Raw genomic sequence first — 22218 nt, 5'->3', positions numbered from 1 at the left:
CCCCAACTTTAAACATGATCCTATATTTGAGAAAAAGTTATTTTTGTTAGCCACTGATTCTGATGGTGGAGGATTATTGCATAAAGTGAGGAGTAAGCATCAGGAATAGATGACCTCTGCTGAACCCCACCCCTCAATGCAGACATGCATGAAACACATGCAATGACATCACAGAAATATATACTGTTATTACGCTCACATTTTCTTCTAAGTATCCAAAAAAAAGTAAGAAAAGATTTAGACCTGTCAATTCTGCCCCCCAAAAGTCTTGTACAACAGCAAATTGAGCCTTTCTGAATGGTGTAATCTGCCACATTTGCAGCTATCCTAGGAAAAATGAAAGTGAAGAGTGGGTGTGGATGTACACAAGAGAGCTACTCCTATGGGGCCTTGCAGCCATCAGTTATATAACAGTAGTTAAACAATGTTCTTGTTCTGTAAGTTTCTTTGAAGGATTGGCTAGCCAAATCAGCAGACTTTTCCTCTTGCCTTATTTTAAGATTTATATAATAAATAATGGAAGATGTAGTCTGAACACTTTCCTCCATCTGTAACTTTTTCCACCTACACAAGTGTGATGGGTGTGTGATAAGGTAGGATTCAGGCAGCTGAGACCTTTTAACAATAATGCAACACTTGTAATTTTCAATATATTGTATTGAATAATAGCTGACAGTCCATCCCCAGGGAAATCCGAAAACTGGGCTCTAAGTTTCAGTTTAAACTTGGAATCTGCTTGTTAAAGTCCCAGTAGATCAATGACAGTGTCTCAGTTGGGGTAAAGAGACAAGAAATAATGAAAATGACACCTCATTTTACAGAATCAAAACATGGGGTAAACAATTAGTTTTTCATTCTCCTCCTTCTCATATCAGTTTATCTATACCAATTTTTAGCTTAGTTTCTCTCTAACTTTGATGCTGGCTAATATGTGCTTTTTAACATGTCACTGTTAATAATAAAATATGTGCACATATTGAAGCACATCATTAAATTTTTGTGGTAGCTATACTGTATTCAAATACCACTCTGTAGTTTTTAAAAATGGAAAAGTGACCTTATCCAACCACTGACCACAAATGAACAGAAGCACTGCAGCAGCTCTCCCAAAATCATTACTAACTAATTCTAAACTGAATAGAAAGCCCACAGTTCAACATGTCCTGTTCTAACTGAAAGCTATACATAACTTACTATGCCAGACCAAGGATGTTTCTTTTTACCACTATTATAATAGTTTAAAATATTTCTGTGCCATTGTATCTTGTACAGCACAATTGCTTCCTGTTTAGGTTACAAGTCCTGTTAGCTTTCATTTGGCTTGTCCCTATCCGATATGGACTGTATAATGTTTTGCTTCTGTGGAAAGCTTATGGTACACAGCAGCATTCTGGGTGCAGGGATGCACAATGTGTGAGAGCCAGACTTCTGGAATGTTTGAACCCATGCATAATTATCAGTGTGTATATAGCATTTAGGAGCATTGACCTCACTGTGCAAACATACCATGAAAAGAGAATGCCCACCCCAAGGAGCTCGCAGTTGAGGTATAAAATGTAACATTCATGCATTCAAAAATGACCGAGGCCCCAAATATCATGAAAATGGTTTAAAAACCAGGAGGTTTTTTTGTTAACTTCCTGGTTTCTGAGCCTATATAGTGGTCTCTTGCTTCCTGCTTTGAAGGTTTTTCTCTGCAACCATGAGGACTAGAAACTTACTTTTTTTAAAATAACTTTGCATGAGAATCTCAGCTTTGATCTGCTGATTCAGCAGCTGAGCCTTTAAGAAAAACACCAAATATCAAAAGTGAGCAGCACTGAAGATGGAAGACAAGATATTGGTACAACACTTATGAACTTCTCTTACGGTAAGGCAGATCAGAAGTTTCACCCAAAGATCAGTTTAAATATGCTACTTTTTCACAGGCAAACTTGTACAGTTCCCTTTTGGATTTATATCCTTCAAATGGTAAAATGAGAAAGATGTAGTTTCCCTTTCTTATTTCCTTTCCTGCATCTATTATATCCTTTTTCTCATTTCTCAGAAACCCATTCCTCTTGATGAACTGTAGTGTTTATGAAAAGGAGTGCAAGCTACAGCTCAGCAAAGAATGAAAGAAACTATACTAAAAGTATTTTCTTTAAACATTTTTGTGAAATTTGCCCTCTGTAAGATGTGCAAATGGAAAAATGAATAATTTATTTTAAAAAATCATTAAATGCACCAAATAAATTATTTGAGAAATATTATTCAGTTAGCTTTAAGGCAAGCAGATAATTGCTCATGCTCCTTACTTCTGCCTTGCAATACTCTTGCTGTCCCAATACTAATTGTGTATCTTTGTCTGTTGAATTCTAGATGGGTATGTACAACTCCTCACTGGGGACAGAACCACTATACAGGAGCGCCACTCTAAATATGAAACCAGCCCTTCAGAGGTGATCCCTTCTTTTCCATTACCATTCTGTGCACATCTTGCTAGTTTACTTATGTCAGAATATCATGCCTACGTATCTACTACTTCTTGTTTCCCAGTCTACTTCTGATCTGATTCAGGAAATCCAGGCTCAATTCCTGGCTCTCCCACAGACATTGGTGTGACAATCTATACTATTTGGTCACCACTTTTACAAGACTATGATAAGTTTTGTACAAAGTATGCCTAGTGAGGTATCTTCTGAAACGTCATAATCTGCTGAACATTGAAAATGTGTCGTCATTGTATGTAAAATTCTAAGTTTCTACTGTATAACATGTTCCAGAGTTAGAAAGGCAGCCCCAAACCGGTCTTCAGAGACTAAGACACACTGGCATCCCCACCCAGGTATCAGCATAATCAAATGGACAATCACCTAATGACCTAGATGTGGGGAAAGCGGTAGATGTGATATACCTTGACTTTATATCAAAAACTTTTCTAGTCTCCCACGGTATTCTTATCAGCAAGTTAAAGTATGGGTTGAATGAATGGACTATGAGATGGATAGAAAGCTGGCTAGATCATAGAGCTCAATGCGTGGTGATCAATGGCTTGATGTCTAGCTGGCAGCCGGTAACAAGTGGAGTGCCCCAGGAGTCAGTGCTGGGGCTGGTTTTGTTCAACATCTTCATTAATGATCTGGAGGATGGGGTGGATTTCGCCCTCAGCAAGTTTGCAGATGACACTGAGATGAGGGGGAGTGTAGATATGCTGGAGGGTAGGGATAGGATACAGAGTGACCTAGACAAACTGGAGGATTGGGCAAAAAAAAAATGAGGTTCAACAAGGACAAGTGCAGAGTCCTGCACTTAAGACAGAAGAATCCCATGTACTGCTACAGACTGGAGACTGACTAGCTAGGCAGCAGTTCCTCAGAAAAGGATCTGGGGGTTGCAGTGGACAAGAAGCTGGATATGAATCAACAGTGTGCCCTTGTTGCCAAGAAGGCTAATGGCATATTGCGCTGTATTAGTAGGAGCATTGCCAGCAGATCAAGGGAAGTGATTATTTCCCTCTATTTGGCACTGGTGAGGCCACATTTGGAGTATTGTGTCCAGTTTTGGGCCCCCCACTATAGAAACGGCATGGACAAATTGAAAAGAGTCCAGCAGAAGGCAACAAAAATGATTAGGGGACTGAAGCACATGACTTATGAGGAGAGGCTGAGGGAACTAGGCTTGTTTAGTCGAGGAGGGATTTGATAGCAGCCTTCAACTACCTGAAGGGTACTTCCAGGGAGGATGCAGCTAGGCTGTTCTCAGTGGTGGCAGATGACAGAACAAGGAGCAATGGTCTCAAGGTGCAGTGTGGGAGATCTAGATTGGATATTAAGAAAAACTTTTTCACTAGGAGGGTAGTGAAGCACTGGAATAGGTTTCCTAGAGAGGTAGTGGAATCCCCATCCTCAGAGGTTTTTAAGGTGCGCTTGACAAAGCCCTGACTGGGATGATTTAGTTGGGATTGGCCCTGCTTTGAGCAGGGGATTGGACTAGATGACCTCCAGAGGTCCCTTCGAACCCTAACCTTCTGTGATGCTATGATTCTAGTTAAATGGCTTTTCCTTGACAGGAAGGGTTTGATCAAGGACTTTACATATTGGTAAAGATACAGTGGGGGTTTTCTGTGTAAACAGATTGCCTGTTGCCTGAACCCCAGCTGGAGATAATAATAAAACGGGCAAAAGGGTATAAGAATGGAGGACTCAGTCAACACAAATTATCTATCTCCGCCCATTTCTACTCTCGGCAGCTACAATGCTTGAAAGACAAAGAAAACATCTTTGAACTGGGGGAGGGGTCCTTGCTGGGAGGCTTTTCAGCCAGTTCAGATAACTGTAAGCTTATGATGCGAGAAACCATTTGCTTTTAAATTCACTTAGCTTGTTAAATTAGGCAATTAGCTTGCAATTTATCTTTTATTTCTCTTGTACTCACTCCTGATTCTTATGCCTCATTACCTGTATCCACTTAATCTCTTTTCTTTCTGTATGTAAAACAGTAAAACAAGTTTATTATCTTAACGAGTGTGTTTAGATTAAGTGTGTGGGGAAACTCCTCTTGGGAGAACAAGGCTGGGGCATATTTTCTATGATGAAATGATGGACTTTGTTTGAGCTTGCAATGTACAGTAGTGTACTGAGCAGTACAAGATTCACACTTCTGGGGAACCAGGAATCTGCTGGTGTTCTTCTGCAATGTAATTCATGAGTTAACTAGTAGTACTCATACTATGCAGCTGGGAGCAATTTATGTGCTGGAGGCTGTGTTAACGGGCCAGGAGTGGCAGTTCACCAGTAAAGCACTGTAAAAGGCATCCCAGATTGGAAAACTGAAGAGACACGCTTTTCAGCAATCCGGATAGTATCCTGGGCAATGTCACAATTCAGCAAATCATTTAAGCCCCAATCCTGCAAAGATTTAACTTTACAAACTGTGGGTAGTCCCATTGAAGCCACTGTCTCTAGAACTAGCTTCAACAGGACTACTCGGTGAATAAAGTTAACATGCATGAAAGAGTCTACAGAACTGGGGCTTTAATCCGTGTCTCAGTATTTTTGAATTTGTAAAATGGGGATAACACTTCCTCTTTTCCCCCACCCTTTTGTCTTGTCTATTTAGACTATAATCTCTCCAGGACAAGGGCTTGTTAGGATTCCTCCGCCCTGTCCTCTCTCATTTCCCAGACAGTTCACCACAAAGCAACAGTCCAGAGTCCAATCTGCAAGCACTGTGTGATGGGTTTATTAGGGGTTACACTGACAAGCTTAAAACCACAACCATACCTCCAAGCCCTTCACACCTGTTGGTTTTATTTCTCTACACGCTGATAGAGTTCCATTCCCCACAACTATAGTTCTAAACACTCACCATGGTTCCAAATGCCAACAAAATTCCCTCTCCCCCTCCTTCTTGGTAGCCTGAATTACACCTGTAGCCCCTCCCCTGCCCAGTATCACCCCTTCCAATATATGGTAGGTTCTGTTTTGGGGAATCTGGATCTACAATCCAGTACAATCCATTCTGTACCCCATTGGAGGGACAGGGAGCAGGGTCACATCTTGGCCATGGTCAGTTTATGGCCCTATGATTGTTTCTTTTTTAACACCTCCCTTACTTTCCCAGTGGGTTGCTTGGCCTTACTCTGGCATCTGTCTTGAAGAGGAGTCAGAGCTTTCCCTCATTTGTGCATTCGTATACCACACCACCACTATGCCTTGAAACATTATAACTACAGAAAAGATAAACCTTATCTTTCCGACAGGAATAAAGAAAACCCATATAATTGCAGGCAGGCAAAAAACACATTGTCTTTTTTCTTTGCTAACATGTGTATCTTAGAGACATTAGCTTTCAGGCAGGCACAAGGCCTCAAAAGCAGACCCAGAATAGCATCTCAGGCAGATACACAGGCTTTAAAAACTTACACAAACTTAAATTATATACTTATACCCTAACACTCCTCCCCTTTTTTTTCTTCTAGGATTCTCCTGCCCAGGTATCTCGGGAAAAGCATAGGGCACACAGTGGCACATACCCTAATAGGGCCAGGCATCATGATGGATTGTGCCAGTACTCCATTTGCCCCACTGCCCCGTGCAGTATAGTGCCCTGCATCTCCCCTCATACAGGCATACCACACGTGTTTCCAATTACTGTTTAAGATTTCCCATAATAATTGGCCCAAGGAGTTCAGGTCCGGGTTATCTGTTACACTTCAGTGGAAGGCCTACAACATTATTTATGTGTTTATAATTAATGGTTGCACTTCCTGGGTTTGTGTTCCCCTAAACCGTTGCCATAAGCATTTCAGAGTTAGTATAATTAAAAATAGGCCAGCTGCTAAAATAATATTCAGTAATATCGAGAATCCTGACTATTCCAATATGGTCCAACATCCTGGTCACTGCCAGAAACACTGCTTCTCCTCCTTTGACAGGGTTAAGATTCTTTCAGTGCCATTTTGGAGGGTGTTCTTTAACTGTGTCCAATTGTTGGCAGTTGCAGTGAGCTGCTCCTGCAGTCTCTCTGTGCTTTTGTCCATATTATGAGTTCATTGAATATCCACAGAGAAATGAGTCCACACCCTCTCGACCACTTGGCATGGAATTGGATAGTATGTGCTGGTTCAATTGTCCACAACAAGTAGTTCCACTGATCGATTTGTGCACCTTAGTCCTGATGGCAGTGTGTAATTTGATCAGGTGCTGGTGGAATTCTGCTTCCTAGTGTTATATTACAGGGTTGTGTACATTTCCAGCAAAGCACTCCATACCCCATATACATTACACCTAAATGCCCCCCTTTTGCAACAGGCCACTGATTCCATTCCTCCATAGTCATTGGAGAGGGGCACATTCAGATATCTCCCTTGGATAGACAATTGCTTAACTTAACTGATGTTCAATTTACACCATTCCATCCTCCCCACCCATCTCCCAAGGGTTTCCCAGCAAACGCCTCCCTTTCTAGTTACTCTCAATTACTCCCTTTCTAGTTACTCTCAAAGGACTCATGGGTACCACCTTAGTTGCACTTCCCTCCCAAGATGCCACAATGACTAGTATGCATGTGCTAGCTCCATGGGTTGGGGATGTTTTTCATGTGGACGGGTATGTTTTTGCAAGCATTGGTAGATATGGGCTAGCTCCATGGTTTAAAACTGATGGCCATCATTCCAAGCATGCATGCCTCATGACATTCATTAACATTATTAATTGAGCATTCTGCATTCCTACATCCCCACCCCCCATATTAAACTTTTAAAACTATTTTCTGCCCACCTTACCAATTGTCCTGTTCACTGAGCAACATGTAGGGTTACTTTTGTTACTTACCTCCACCCATCTGCAACTTCCTTTTACCCATCTGCAACTTGCTTTACCATCAATTTATTAATCTCTTATTGCAGTTCCACATTGTGGCTCATCAGACGCTTAGTTGCCCAATTTCCCCCTAAACTTCGTGCCCCCAGTCCTGGGTTTCCCTCTGCCCAAATATCCCTTCTCCAGCGATGATCCTCTGTGTGTCCCCTCATCCACCAATTAAATTGTTGCTTTAACCCTTCTATGTATGTGCTGCAGTTGGGGTGTATGTGGTTCACCCACCATTTTTTGGGGTGTACCACCCATGTAATAGACTGAAAGGACACATTGAAAAGTGCTGGTTGCACCCGCTCCCCTCATGGCTCCCACACATTTGCTTATTGAGGACTATTTTTAGCTCCAGGCTGCGGCCATTTAAATGTGGATTATTCCAGCTTGGCATCCATATAGGCTGTAGGGTTACATTTTGAAAAACGGTTAAATTTTATAAACCCAATGTCCCAAAGGGGAATGTACGCCCAATGTAACAGGTACATAACAATCACACCTTTGGAAGTTATTCTTTAAGGAAGTACCATTGTGATTACACATGGTGACATCACACCCTAATTGAGGGCCCCGTTCCCCAAAGATGGTTCATGCACTCCTGGAGATCAGAAGGTTATATTTTTTTTTGAACCCTCTGTGACAAACCGCATAGATGGATAACTGAGCTTCCCACTATCATTAACCATGGCAGTGCCCAACGAATACCATGCAATGTTCCCTGACAAGTTTTGTTATCCTCTACCAGGTGGGGATACCCCCCTTCCCCAAGCTCCATACACCCAATACCAACATTGACAAATTCCCATGGGAGACTCAGTAGTACAATTTGTTATGGGTAGATTCTCAAAGTCCTCATTTGCCTCATCACCACAACTTGAAGGTATAGCAGTCCATGTGTTCCCTCCTTTTGCTATTTCACACTGTGGGATCTGGGTAGGACTTGAGACAGTGACAATTGTGATTAGCAACGACAACTGTTCCATCCCGGGCCAGGGGATCCATGTTCTCCTTTTGTAGCTTCCCCTGTAAAACACATGGGACATAATTTATGCATTCTTTTTCTCAGCCCTCTTTTTGTACCTTTTTATTTGTGTGCAATGAATCCATTCTCATTCTCAACTCCCAGTAGCAGGAAGCTAGGCCCTCATTGGTTAAGGACTAGATCCTACCCTTTCAGAGCCGGGAATGGGTGGTGGTGTCCTGGAATTCGATACATCAATTATCTCCCACCATTGGTAAATTGTGCTCTCCGGGCTAGTTATACCATGCTTTGACTCTTGCTGCTACTTGTTCATCTTGCCAGGCCACTGCCTGTTGTACTTACCTTGCATGGTCAGTTAGTGTTAAAACCCACTCTTGTGTTAAGCTGTGTGTGGGTGACCTCCCCTGGTACCGGACTAAGTAGATTTTCCCCACTGTTTCATGAACCTTCCCATAAGAGCCTCATAAGGAAGAGAATCCTGTGTCTATTAATTTCCAGCCTTTCATCTTCTTTTAGATAAAGAGCAATAATTCTGATCAGTTTTTTCTTTTCATTTGTACCAGAGTTCTGATTACTTTTTAGTTTTACCTTCTGCTTCCAGAACACACAGTGATCCGAAAAAGAGAACATAACCTATTAGGGCTCTTTTTGGAGCCCTAATAGAATTGTAATTAAGTAGTATATTTACTTTCATTATTTTTACCCCTTTTTTAGAATATATGCTGCATATTTCTTGACAAAATGCACCTTTCTTTTGCAACATTATATTAGCCATATTAATTTTTTACATAAAGTGTAACTGTTTATTTTGTGCTTAGAGTTTTTATGTACCCTTATCAAAGTGATAGTTTGATTACTCAGTCATCTTAAAGCTCAGTGTTTTTAACATTGCTTTCCTTGTGCATTGTCTTCTTTTTGTTGTGTGTTTTTGTTTTTGTTTTTTTGCCCTGCAATTCTTAGCTGATATTTATTCCCCAAGAAAAATCCAGATTTTTTTTTTTTTTTTTTTTTTTTTTTTTACTATTTTGGTTCTGGCTGCCCCTGCCGCAACCAGGACTATGTTTTCTTGTCTTTAAACAGATATTGAACTTTATAAATCATTGAGGTACCCACAGGAGTTAAATGCTTAATACCAAGCGAACCAAAACTAGCTGTCTGTGTCTGTCACAAAACATTTATAGTGTTTGCAACTTAGAATGAAAAATTCAAATTGGGGGTGTGTGTGTGTGTGTGTGTGTGTGTGTGTGTGTGTGTGTGTGTGTGTGTAAATTTTTAAAGATCCAATCTGGTTTAAACATACAAAATATGGTTCCACAAACCAGAAGTGTTACTTAGGTCCTTAAAAGCTTACAGAATTACACAAAAATATTTGCATTTACAGTATATAGAAAACTCAAAACATTTTTGCTTAACATGCCTTGCACTGCTACAATTTTTTTACACAACTGTACCCAGATTACATTTTTATCTTGTACATTTGGAGACAGTCAAATTTCAGTGGAAATCTCTTTTTTTTTATGATTTTGAATAAATTGTCCAGTAGTCAAAGATTCAAATTAGATTGTCTCTTTGCCTATTGCCTGCAGCAGTTATTTACAATTATTACAGACAGTTCCTTCAGGAAATTTCCTTCAGAATAGCTGTAAAGGCTCCTGGGGACAAAAAAGTAGTGATGGTGGTAGCCACTATCTGATCCCAGTATATAAGTTGTTTAACTACTGGGTTCCACCCGATGTGACTGTACGGAGTTACACATATATTTGCCTTACTGGATGTTGTTAATCAAAGAATTCTCTTTATAACACTGTCATCCTTTTAACATTTTCACAACTAGTACGTTTTAACAATTCCACAACTCTCAACTGTTTAATTCTCCAACTTTTGTAGTATTAATTTCTACAAAAACTACTTTTAACTTTAAATCACTTACTTTTGCATTCAGTTAAACATATCTTAGCTTTATTATATCATTCTTTGCTGCCATAGCGTTAACATTTCACTGGCAACATAGTTTTGTGATCTCAGACCCTCCATTCTCTCACTCAGTGTGCTGTGTTTATCAGCCACTGTTTTTACTGAGCTGATTCTTATGCATTTTATTAATTTCTTAAGGTGGTGCATTTTGCTCATAAAACCTGAACCTTGGTCTGTGCTGTGTTTAAAAAAAACTTTTTACATTCAAAGTGTATCCAAAGTTCCCTCCATTAAAATTTTAGAAAAACAAAAGTGCAAGAGGTGGAAAGCAAATAGCCTGTACTTTCAAATGATCTCACAGGGTTAAACAGCAACATCCCCTAACATTTTAACTATGGCTTTAACCCTTAACTTTGAAAACAAAAAGCACATACAAAAGGAAAAAAGCGGGGACAAAGGGGGATGAGGAGAAAGAAAGGAAAACCTCAACCAAGAGAAGTATAGACAGCAACAACAAATCTGGAAGTGACGCTCTATGGGCCAAAGCATTTGGAAACTCGCACCCCTAACCTCTATCCTGGCTCCGAGAAGAGAGTGGGAGTCGCTGCCACATCCACCAGAGTGAGGCTGGGGGTGCCAGTTATCCTTATCAGCCATCGCAAGGCTGTACTTCGGGTTAATAGGACAGCCAGTTTCCCTGCAGCCCTAACCTGGTCAGAGGTAAAGAGCCTGACCTCTGCCTGTTTTTTCCCTTTCCCTATGGCTAAGTCGCAGCTCCTGTCTCTTAAGGTGGTCTGTTAATTCTGCTTCTGACTTCAAACCCTGAAGTGTCAGATTATCTTTAGCCACCCTGCTTTCACTGCTAGTACAGATTTTTCTGCTAAAATCCTTTGTCGCTCCACTATCCCCTCCAGAGATTGAATATGCTGGAGGAGAACAGTTTCCCATTTTACCCAGTATGCTGTCCCAGTGCACAATCCTTGTAACACCATCCCTTTTTTCCAGTATTCTTTTCCCATGGGGTCCCCTTACACCTCACCCACCTCCTTCTCAATCTCGTCCCGGGTTGACCCCTGTACCTGGTATGGGCCCTGATTCCTCCACATCCATTTGTTTAAAAAATCCGTTACCCCAGCTTGCATGAACCCGCAACTCCTTTCGTACGTTGCACTATATCCAACTCCCTTCTTGAGTCCTGCCATAGCCACAACAAGCAGCTGCGTGTACTGTCGTTGAAGGGGACTACCTGGCTGCTACTTATCTATCCAGAAAAGCGTATCTGAGTCACGGCACCAAGATGTTAGGGCTCCCCTATCCTGTCACCTCTCAGTGCCCAGACACTGTTTGCTGGAAAGCAACAGTACAGAGTCGAAACTGCAAGCACTTCGCGACAGGTTTAGTGGGGGTTACATTGACAAGCTTAAAACCATAACCGTACCTTCAAGCCCTTCACACCAATCGGGCTTATTTCTCTACATGCTGATACAGTTCTATTCCCTGCACCCCCAACAATAGTTCTATATACCCATAGAACTCCCTCTTCTCCTGACCATGGCTCTGTACACTGACAAAACTCCCTCTCCCCTTCCTTCATGATAGCCTTAATTATACCTGTAGGCCACTGCCGCCCCCACTATCACCCTTTCCAATATATGGTCATGTTCAGTTTTTTGTGGTCTGGGTCTGGGGGCTTTAGTACAACCCTTTTTGTACCCAGGGGAAGAGCAGGGAACAGGATCACATCTTGCCCATTGTCAGTTTATGACCCTATGTTTGTTTCTTTGTAACACCTCCCTTGCTTTCCCAGTCCGTTAGTTGGCCTTGCTCTGGTGTCTGTTTTGAAGAGTAGTGAGAGATTTACCTCATTTGTGCATTCATATACCACACCTTCACTATGCCTTGAAACATTTTAACTACATCCCTTATCTTTTCACAGTAATAAAGAAAACCCATCTAATTGTGGGCAGGTAAAAGGAACACATTATGTCTTTGTTCTTTGCTAACGTGTATCTCAGAGACTTTAGCTTTCAGGCAGGCACACAGGCCCCCAAAACAGGGCCAGAATAGCAGGCAGATACACAGGCCTAAATACTTATACAAACTTAAATGATATACGTATACCCTAACAAGGCTGTCTCTTTCTCTGTGCATGTACAGTGCCTAGCACAATGGGACTTCTGGGTGTTAATGTAATACAAACAATAAAACTTTTAATTTTCTATTGCTATAGAAAAGCCTTAGACAATGCAGTGAAAATTTATTTGAATTGTGAACTTGATGGCCCTGCTAGTTAAAAGATCTTATTTTGAAATTCAACACTGGTGTTCTATATAAATACTTTACATGCCCTTGTTCTAGGGGAGTGATTTGTAGAGGAAGCTTAACAGGGAAAACTCAAGAAACCGTACAGGGGAGAAGTCTAGCTGATACATTGTGATAAAATATCCTTCTCTGTGTCTGATTTTGCTAGCTCACATACTCAGGGCAGGTCTACACTTAAAATGCTGCAGCTGCACCAGTGAAGCTGTGCTGCTGTAGGGAGATGCTTCTCCCATTGGTGTAGTTAGCTACCGCCTCTTATGAAGGTGGATTATGTCGATGGAGAAGCCCTCCTGTTTGGCATAGCACTGTCTACACTGGGGGTTAGGTTAGTATAACTGTGTCACTGAGGGGTGTGTATTTTTCACACCCCTGAGCGACATAGTTATAACTATGTAAGTTTATGGTGTAGACCTAGCCTTAGACTCTAGGATTTAGGATGCTGTTCTATTGCTAGTTAGCTTTCTTATTGCCCACCTCTCTCAAAAAGGAAGGAGGGAGGGGCGCTACCTACCCATCACCCGTACCTCACCAGACATTTAACCAGTTCCAGTGTGTGGGTTACAGAGCTCCTACCGTATAACCCTTAGCTCTTACCTCTGGGAACTGTTCATTTTGTCCTTTTAACCACACTGGAAACTGGCCACAGGGAGTGCCTCCCCTTGTATCCACGCCACCTGGTATCACACCTCCTGCACAACCCCTTCTTTCACATTTTGTAGCCATAAGTCAGCACATCCATCTGACAAAGGTATGCCATCATCCCTGAAAAATTCAGGCTGATTATAACGGATGTCCATAGTTCTCCCCACAGTGAATGAACAGGACGTCAGTTGGTCCGTGAGGTGCTCCTACTGAATACCTCTTCTGCTGAATCATCGGGTGCAAACAGCTTTGGCCCTGAAGCCCAGCTGAGATCCAGCTGACATCCTAGCTGAACTCTTGGGAACCCAACGCACTATAGAGAGCCCGCAAATCCAAATAGGGTGTAGGCTCTGGGTAGCCTCTCAAATAAACAAGTGCATTGGGTTAGTTAAATTTTACTATTCCCTGCCCTCTTTTTTTCCTTGGTGTGAATGTGAGTTCTGTAACACCTGGATTTCTAGCACCTTGCTGCCTGCACCTGCCATGGGTCAACCCCCCTGGTAGTTGCAGACATTGCTGCCCTCATCCTGAAAGAATGGGTACCAGATTTTCCTGGATCAAAGACCACAATATCTCACACCAGTGTCAGGAAGCTGCCATCACTATCTGTGAACAGCAGGCCTGTCTATGGGCTCCAGATTTTTAATAAGGCTCCTATTGCCTTTATAGGGCATAAGTGCTTGGCTGCACATTCTTTCAGCACTGCATATGCCTTTCTCTTCCTCTGCACCACCCGTCCATGCACACTTCTGGTCTGTTTTGAGTATCTTAAGTGCAGGGACATTGATCCTGCAGATCGTTCATGTCTGTTATGTTTAATGCAAACTGGGATCTGTCCATAGCTGCTGTTGGCACCAGCTCTCTCACTCTAAATGGGCCAGAGAAGGCAACAGTGAATGCCACCTTAAATAAAATGGCCTTCCTCCCACAGGTGCAGACCCCAGGTAGAGCCTTTATAACCCTAGGGTTTCCAGTGTTCTAGGTAATCTGTTGTCCCTCTAGTGACCAACTCCTAAGAGCATCTGTATCATGAAATCGCTGAAATGGATCTGAGAAATCTGCCAACCTACTGCAGTAGGACAGACTCACTAGCTGGCCAGAAATAGTGGAGGCAGCAAACCCAGGATGGTGTGTGGGTATGCTTTCTGGGGCCTAAATTCCATTAACTCTGAAAGGTTGGTATTACAGGCCTTTAGTCTGCAGGGCAACTGAATCCTCTACTAGTCCCACCGCTACCATGAGCTAAGATTCCAGAGTTGTTGGGGCCAGGGGGCGAGTTCCCAGAATCAGCCATTGTTAAATAGAGATGGAACATTGGCATCATCATTATCCGCTCCTAGGATATGCATGAAAAAGGATTTGTGACAGGATGTATCGACCCTGCATTGGCCCAGCGAGGGTTAACCATTTCCTGTGGGCCCTAGAGGCCATGCCCCCTTATCCTGATGGGCATGCTACAGCTGGAGACAAACTGTAAAAGGAAGCAGCTCAACTCAATCTGGGCTGACTGAGGAGGAGAGCAGGATGCCCTCTATAGGCTCCTTCCAGGAAGCTGCTGGCATGCCAAGCAGAGGAGCCCAAACATGCTGAATCTACTGTGGGACCCCAGGCAACCCCAGAGACAGAGGGAGGCAGGCAGGCAACCAACCTCTGCCCCGAGAGGAACCGCTGGAGCTGTAAGCCCAGGTAGGAAGTAATTAGCTACATGAGCTACGGGTGAAACATATGCTTATTCTACTATTACATTACAACATCCCTTTACCTGAATGTTGGCATAGTCCCTGAATCCATGCTTTCTCCTTCCCACCCATCTAATTCTGGAGAAAGGCCTCACCCTATCCACATACAAAGCTTTGTATCCTTCCACAGGGCTCTTGCCTCACAACCCATCCAGATTTTTTTCTCTCTTTCCCTACCCATGTACTTACCTACCTTTCAAACTCTCTGACCCTCATCATGTTGACTTACATTAAAGTGCACACACCATAGAGTTCTCTTGTGTCTCAATCCATTGCTTCAACTATTCTGACAGAGATTCCTTAAAGGTGAACTGCAAATTAATGTTTTGTTTAGGTTTCTTACTCCTGTTTTATGATAAAGACGTACTTACTTAGAAATAAAGAAATGTTAGAAATAACTAAGGCCTTTCCTTAAATGAAATATGCTACATTTTTTGTTGGAGGCCCTTTTGGTGTGCTAGAGAAGTGCAGAGGGATAGAGATATCCTAAGAGGCTGAAACCCAAGCACCACTTCCCCATTCCTATTCCCAAACTAATTTTAAAGTGGGGAAGAGATTTTGAGGGAAAAACACAATCTTTGAGGTGACATTGTACACTGCCAAGGAACTAAAATCATACAAACGTCTTTTTTTGCTTTTTAGTTAACCCTTAAGCTTGTTACAATTCTATCTTACATCATACTAGAGCAAGGGTTGGCAACGTGTACCACTAAGTAGGCAGGTTGATATAACTAATTTTTTTCTTGCGTTTCGCTTTGAGATCAATGGCATCCCTCATTAGTACATTTAAATATCCTTTTGGCATAATTTAGTCTGAAACGGCTTTATTCTTCATTCAGCAGTATTTGTGTTCAACATATTTTCACAGCTCTGCCTACAAGGCATTTTGGAACAGATGTTATGATGCAGTTGAAGGAACGTGAAACAAATTGCAGGTAATGGTCCATGCTTATTTGTTTTGTATCGGCTGTGGTTCCTATAGCTACTGTACATCTGCTTCATGCAGTTTGCTGTTCATTTTCCGAAGTTGTCGCAATCCAGATATTTCAGGCAAACTACCGATCTTGCTCAGCACAGTAAAGCAATAACTTCTCAACACTACAAACAAACTCTCAACATGTGAAATAAGTTATGAACTTTGAGCTACATTTGAAAATAGCGTGTGACTCTCAACCGTATTTCTGAGTCTTCTGCTAGCACCATGGCCACCTCACAGAAACTTGTGACATAAATTCAGCAAAGTCCTCATAAATATGCCTGTCTTTAAGCATATGAGTGAAGTTAGGCATGTTCTTAAGTACCTGGCTCAGTTGGGCTACAGTGTGAGGAAACAATGGCAGAGATGGTAGGTCCGTTTATTCCCTGCTTTTGTATCAGAATAAGAACGTGTAACATTTAAATAAATTGTATCAAACCCTGGGCGTCACTATGTTGAAGTCCATGGAGTTAGCACACGGGTTGCACTAGGGTGAATGTTGCCCAGTGTTTCATATTTGCATCGAAGGTTTTCTTCTGACACTGGAGCACAATGGAAGCTGCTTATGCTCCCACACCATGGCTTCATCCATGCAAGTTCCCTTTCTCTCCAAAACTGTCTGCTTTTCTTTCTCTCTCTCTCTCTCTCTCTCTCTCTCTCTCTCTCTCTAGTCAGGTGGGCTACTCTTTTATTTGGCTTCTCTGCTAAGGAATCTCACTACTTAGTTTGTTTTGGTCCTCACTTGCCTACTTTTCTTTCTCAGACATTACATGCTAATGAATCCTAGCATCTCTTAGGGGTAGAAGGTTGTGAGTTTGCAAGACAGACAAAAAAAAATCATGCCAATCCATTCTGCATTTTCTGGGCTAGAGCTGGTTGTTAATTACCTCTTTAGCATTCTAGTAGAAAATCTAAAGAGATTTGTCTGCTTTCAGTACCTTTCCTGATGATATGTCAGAGCATTTCTGGACTTTAGGCAGCATCCTAAAAATTCCGTCAATTTCAGTGCCCCAAAAGTTTTCTTCTGTGAATTAAGTAGGCTCATGTATATAAAATAAGATGAAAGGATACCTGATACGCTAATTTAGCCTGAGTAATTGTAACACATAAATTCTCCCAGTGTTGTTTGAGCCATATTTTATTAGTTAGTAATCCAGGTTTCCCAATTATTGTTTGGCTTTCCCTATAATTCCTGATAGTCTCTTCATTACATAATTAATTTTGATTATATTTTGCTCAGAAGAATGTGTGTTTATGTGCAAGAAACTGTGGATTTTATCTGTATTTACAACTATATCCACAGTAAAAGGAGAAATTAAATTCTACATTCCAGAAACAATGAATAAAATAATAAAACCTGACAGTGAGAAAGTTATCTAGAGTTAAATATGCACATTGATACAGCCAAGCAGTTTATAACTAGGAAAGGAAAACCCAGTCTATTTTCCTCCTCAGTTGAAGGTGCTTAGGTGTCTTTTGCCAGTGAAATTTATCATGGTAAAGTGGACATGTGGGCATGATTTCCACTGTGTACAACACCGCGACAGAGGATATGATTGATTATTTTTCCATTTTGCTCAGAAGAGTGTTTCATTTTTCACTTACAAGAGTTTCTATGGCTCTTCTCCAGAAGTTTATACGGATTTGGCAATAAGCGTGTGACAGGCTTGGTTGTTGTGCTAGTGGCAAGAATTATATGAACTATTTGTCCCTCAGGGACTGAAAATGAAGCCTGTTGCTGCAAAGTAAAGATAAAGCTGTACTTTCACTGAGGCTGCTAAATGGCTCTATAGACCACAGCAGGTGATAACGTGAAATAACAGCTGGCTAGGAAATGTGTAACGGCTCTCTTAGAAATGGAATTTTTGTTCAGATACTCTGCATGGACAGGTCCCCTCAGTTACACTGGCAGTACTGCTATTTCAGGTTTCCATGGGTCTGTTGAAAGGTAGATGGGTACAAGGGCAAAGGTAACCTTCTTAAAGGAGTCACTGACTGAGTATAGTCAGAAACTAGGCCATCCTTGGAACATAGCTCACCCCAATTATTGCTCTGTTTGTTGGTCAAAGACAAAACACATGAGATGTGACTAATTCACACTCGTCAACTACAGTGCAGTTTGATATGACGGATCACAAGAAGGGACAGATAACGTCAATAAAATTGTATTTGTTACATGAGGTAGCGGAGCCTACATTAACTAGTGCACAAAGATTTAGTACTTAGTCTTTTATTCTTCCCTGCATTTAGGAGTATTATTTCTAGACTTTCATACTAATACATATTTTTACATTTTAGCCTATTGAACTAATAAATTATTTGCTCTTTCTTTCCTCCCTTCCCCCCCGCCATCTGTTTGTTTGTTTTTCCCTTTAGAAGCATACTGAATAGCAGAATACAGAAATGTTAATTTGTTTTAAATACAGTGCAACTCTGTACCAGCACTACAGCTTTCAATCCCTCTTCTGATTTTTTTTGAGTCAGAAAATGGTTAGTAAAATCCCATCTTTTATATACATGTATCATTTAAAGTATTTCTAATAGGCTTTTCCAACACATTGTTAAAGGTGTTCATTGAAGGGAATTCCTAACATTGATGTAATATTTAAACTATCTTACTTTTAAAAACATATAGGGTATATAATGACTAACTAGTGATTTATAAGCAATTAATATGGCTTTCTGGCAGTCTGTTAAAAAGATGCATTAAGAAAGAAAACAGTATATCTTTTATAAATCTCTTCCCCAAATGCTGAGCTCTCTCACTCCATCCCTGAAATCAGAAAGCAGATGATCCAAAAAGGGGATAAAATTAAATGAGCTACCTCTCTGAATAAAGACTCTGGTAAATTAGATCTGTTGGATCATTCAGAGCAATCATATGGATCTGCAGGAGACTGGTCAATTACCAGGTGGAAATGGATCATTATAAAACTTTTTTATTTTATGGAGCAAAAGGTTTCATTTTGTGGACAATCTTCCAGAAGTGAAAGGAATAAGCTGAGGCCACTTATTCAGTTGGACCCTGGTTTGGTTTTGGCCAATGATGCCTTACAAGTTGCTTATGACAGGTACAATAAGGCCACTCATTCTGTTGTATCTCCTATGATTCTTCATAGGCCACCTTAGTTAACTATGTCTGGCTTCTTGTAAGAAACCAAATAAAAGTTTTGGGATTTCCTTAGTTTGAGGACCTAACCCTAACTGTAATGATGGATAATACTCTAGAAAAACTCCAGCTTGTGACAGGGCCTTAAGGAGATGTGCAGAGGGGTATGGTAGGAGGGGAGTGTGCAAGGAGTTTCCTCACCTCCTGCAAGAGCTTGTCACAATGTAGTATACAATACTCCCTTTGTGCACACCAGGGACACACTTCACCCCAAAAGGGGAAGGGAGGAAGTAGGATCTTGGTCCTATACTGGCCTTCAGAGCACACACAGCATATCAGGGAGTATGCTGCATCCTTTGAAGGGATGTAATTTCCGGAAGGCAAAATACTTCCCAGATCTTTCTCAGGAGCAGAATAGCTCTACACAGCCTTAAACTTCAGAGTGGTGCATATATGGCACAACTGAGCCTCCCAGAGAGCAAGTCCATGGCTTGAGCCTTTGGTTTGCAGATCCTTGCAGATGAAAATCATCATTCTTTCTCTTCTGGAGATTGTATCACAAACAGCGAGCTTCCTGTTCATTTGTTTTTCTGGCTCAGCAGAGACAAAGGCAGTCTCGGTGACCTTAGACTTTCATGACTCACCAGCAGTGACAAAGACCCTATTTCACCTCCAGATTTCCATCTTCTCCTCTAGCATCCTCAAAGTAAGAAGTTTGCAGTACTTCAGAGAACCAATACATTCCATCTCCATCTCCTCCTCACCAATTAGGGACTGGTTAAGTTGGAAGTCCACCACTTTTCCAAGGATGCCTCTCACAATACTCAGTGACCTCTCCTGGTGCATTTTTATGTTCTGCTGTTACAAGCAATTACCTACTGGCAAGAGAGAGAGTAGTATGAGGAATATTGCCTGACAGTCACACATGTTTCTACTGGGTGTATAGTTTCTCATGTATAGTTTCCTGAGTGTTCCCCTCCTCTTCCCCCCTCCCTTTAGCACCCTGTCTCTTTCTTTAAATGTGTAGAAGCAATAGCACTGTAACCTACATCCCAGCCTCAGGATATTTGCTGTCCTGACTTCTGGGCACTGATTTGGATGTCTGTATCTGATATTTCTTCCCCTTTTCTTCTGCATCAGACCCAGCATGGTGTCTGTCTTCCCCTGCTTCAACACAGAGGAATGCTCAGGTGTTTTCATTAAATTACTTTTCATCATTGTATTTTATTTCAGTAAAAGAAGTAATTCCAGGCTCTATGGGCTGGACCCACAAAGGGACGTGGGCATTTTGATGCCTAACTTTTAGGCGCCTAGGAACAGCAATGTGATCCACAAAGCCGGTGTTACACACCTAGGCTATCTACACAGTGAATGTGGAGATCGAGATGCCTATACAAATGAGAGCCACAAAAGCCAGCATGCTACCCTTGGAGCCATCTAAGCTAGCCATTGATTCTGATGAGAGGGGTTTGTCCCAAGTCCTACCCCTTCACAGAGTCAGGTGCCTAAATCCGGGATGCAGGGAGACTCCGATCTTTGCTTGTGATCTGCAGTTGGGAACCCCTCACCTGAAGACAGGCAGCTTAGACACCTAAGCTGCTGTTTGCAAAAATGGCTTGGGTGCCTGTGCTGAACCACACAAAATTATGGTGGCAGCAGCCTCCTGTATAACCGTTAGCTGAGTGGATAGGGCACTCACCCAGGATGTAGGAGACTCCAGTTCAGTCCCCCCACTTTGTCTAATGATGAGGAGGGATTTGAACAGGGATTTCCTACAGCTCAGCTGAGTGCCCTAGCTGCTGGACTATGGGATATTCTGATGTGGAGCTCTCTCTCTCCTCTTGAAATTTGTTCCACTTTAATTATTTAATTGAAGAATTAAATATTAATTGGGCCAGAGACAGTAAGTACCACTATAATCTAGTGGTTAGTGGACTCACCTGAAAGATGGACAACCCCTCTTCAAATCCTTTCTCTTCATCACGCAGAGGAGGGAATTGAACCTCCCAGATCTTGGCTGAGGGCCCCAACCGCTGGGCTAAACGTTATAAAGGAGGTTGCTATCACTCAACCCCTCAGGCTCTTTCGCATGGAGTTAGGTGTGTTCACAGTAGGCCTATCAGTTTGGACCTTGTGAAGAAGATAGGTGCTTTTCCCCCTTATTTGCACCAGTCCATGGATTGCTCTGTGGCTTAGGCCTGAGATTGCTACTTTGAGGGAGGCAGCAGTGTGCAAGCTCCTGTGGCAGAAAATTAGGCATCTAGGGGACTTTTACAGTGAAAATGTAGGCACTGAGTGAGCGTAGGTACCTACAGGGTTAGGCAGCAGCCAAGCAAGGGATTTGTGGATCCCAGTAGGGCCTAAATCTGGAGTTAAGGCACCTAAATCCTACGTGTATTTAACTTTTTTTTTTTTTTTTTTTTTTAAACTGCTGTGGCTGGACCCCAGTTCTCCACCCTGTATGATCAGACGGTCCTCAGCTTAAACAAAGAAAAAGTCTCTCTAAGGTGAAGGGATACAGGATGTAATCCAGGCTAACCTAGAAAGTCAATAAGACTCAAATACCCTGCTCATTGTCTTTGGGTAGACTACTTGTGTACACCAAACAATACAGAGCAATTAAACAAAAACTATGCAGCATAGGACTCAATTCCCCAAGCTTCCTGTGGAAATAGGAGGCTAAAGGATATTTTCCCTTCCCTTCTGCCTACTCTTTATAAGAGTATAGCCCCTTTAATTAAAAATCCAGTTGCATGAGTATATTATGCACAGCTGCATTTGTTATTGTGCATCAGATTCCAAAAGGGTTTGTGTGCTCTCTGAAATTCTCTGAGTGATGTAGGGAACTTCCCTGAACCCCCACTTCCCTATACCCAAAATCTAGTATTTGAATGGCTTTAAAAGAGTATAGGAAATTATCTAAAATTATTATTATTATATCTGGGGTTTCCTTTTTTAAAATTCTGATAATGTAGAAAAGAATTTTCTATTTCGGCTCTTGTCTTCTACCAGCTATCTATTGTTTTGTGTGCATGCATGTGCTTTATTTTTGCTTTGGTGTCTTGCTTGATACTGTTTATTTGTCTTGGCGAAATGGGTTCAAGAAAGCATAAGTTATTCAAGAAGCCAAAGCAACAGGAACAGCTAGATCAGTATAGCCCCTTTAAACACCAGCTGAGAAG

General features: G+C 41.7%; 1 long non-coding RNA gene across 3 annotated transcripts in view; it reads left to right on the top strand.

Annotated features, from left to right (window-relative positions):
• Window positions 1–22218, top strand: part of LOC137143039 (uncharacterized) — a 39169-nt gene that overhangs the window by 4676 nt on the left and 12275 nt on the right. For 2 of the 3 annotated variants that reach the window (XR_010917087.1, XR_010917086.1), the window contains exon 2: window positions 2362–2441. This is a non-coding gene — a long non-coding RNA (uncharacterized lncRNA). Of the gene's footprint in view, window positions 1–2361; window positions 2442–15817; window positions 15887–22218 lie in introns of those variants that run through there. The other variant, XR_010917089.1, reaches the window with a different exon arrangement.

This window comes from Emydura macquarii, unplaced genomic scaffold (genome assembly GCF_026122565.2).
Source record: "Emydura macquarii macquarii isolate MOO-44397 ecotype Brisbane River unplaced genomic scaffold, CSIRO-AGI_Emac_v2 contig_3295, whole genome shotgun sequence".
In the NCBI taxonomy this organism is placed as follows: domain Eukaryota; kingdom Metazoa; phylum Chordata; order Testudines; family Chelidae; genus Emydura; species Emydura macquarii.
The sequence above is the reverse complement of the archived record's forward strand: the minus strand, read 5'-3'. Positions and strand labels throughout refer to the sequence as shown.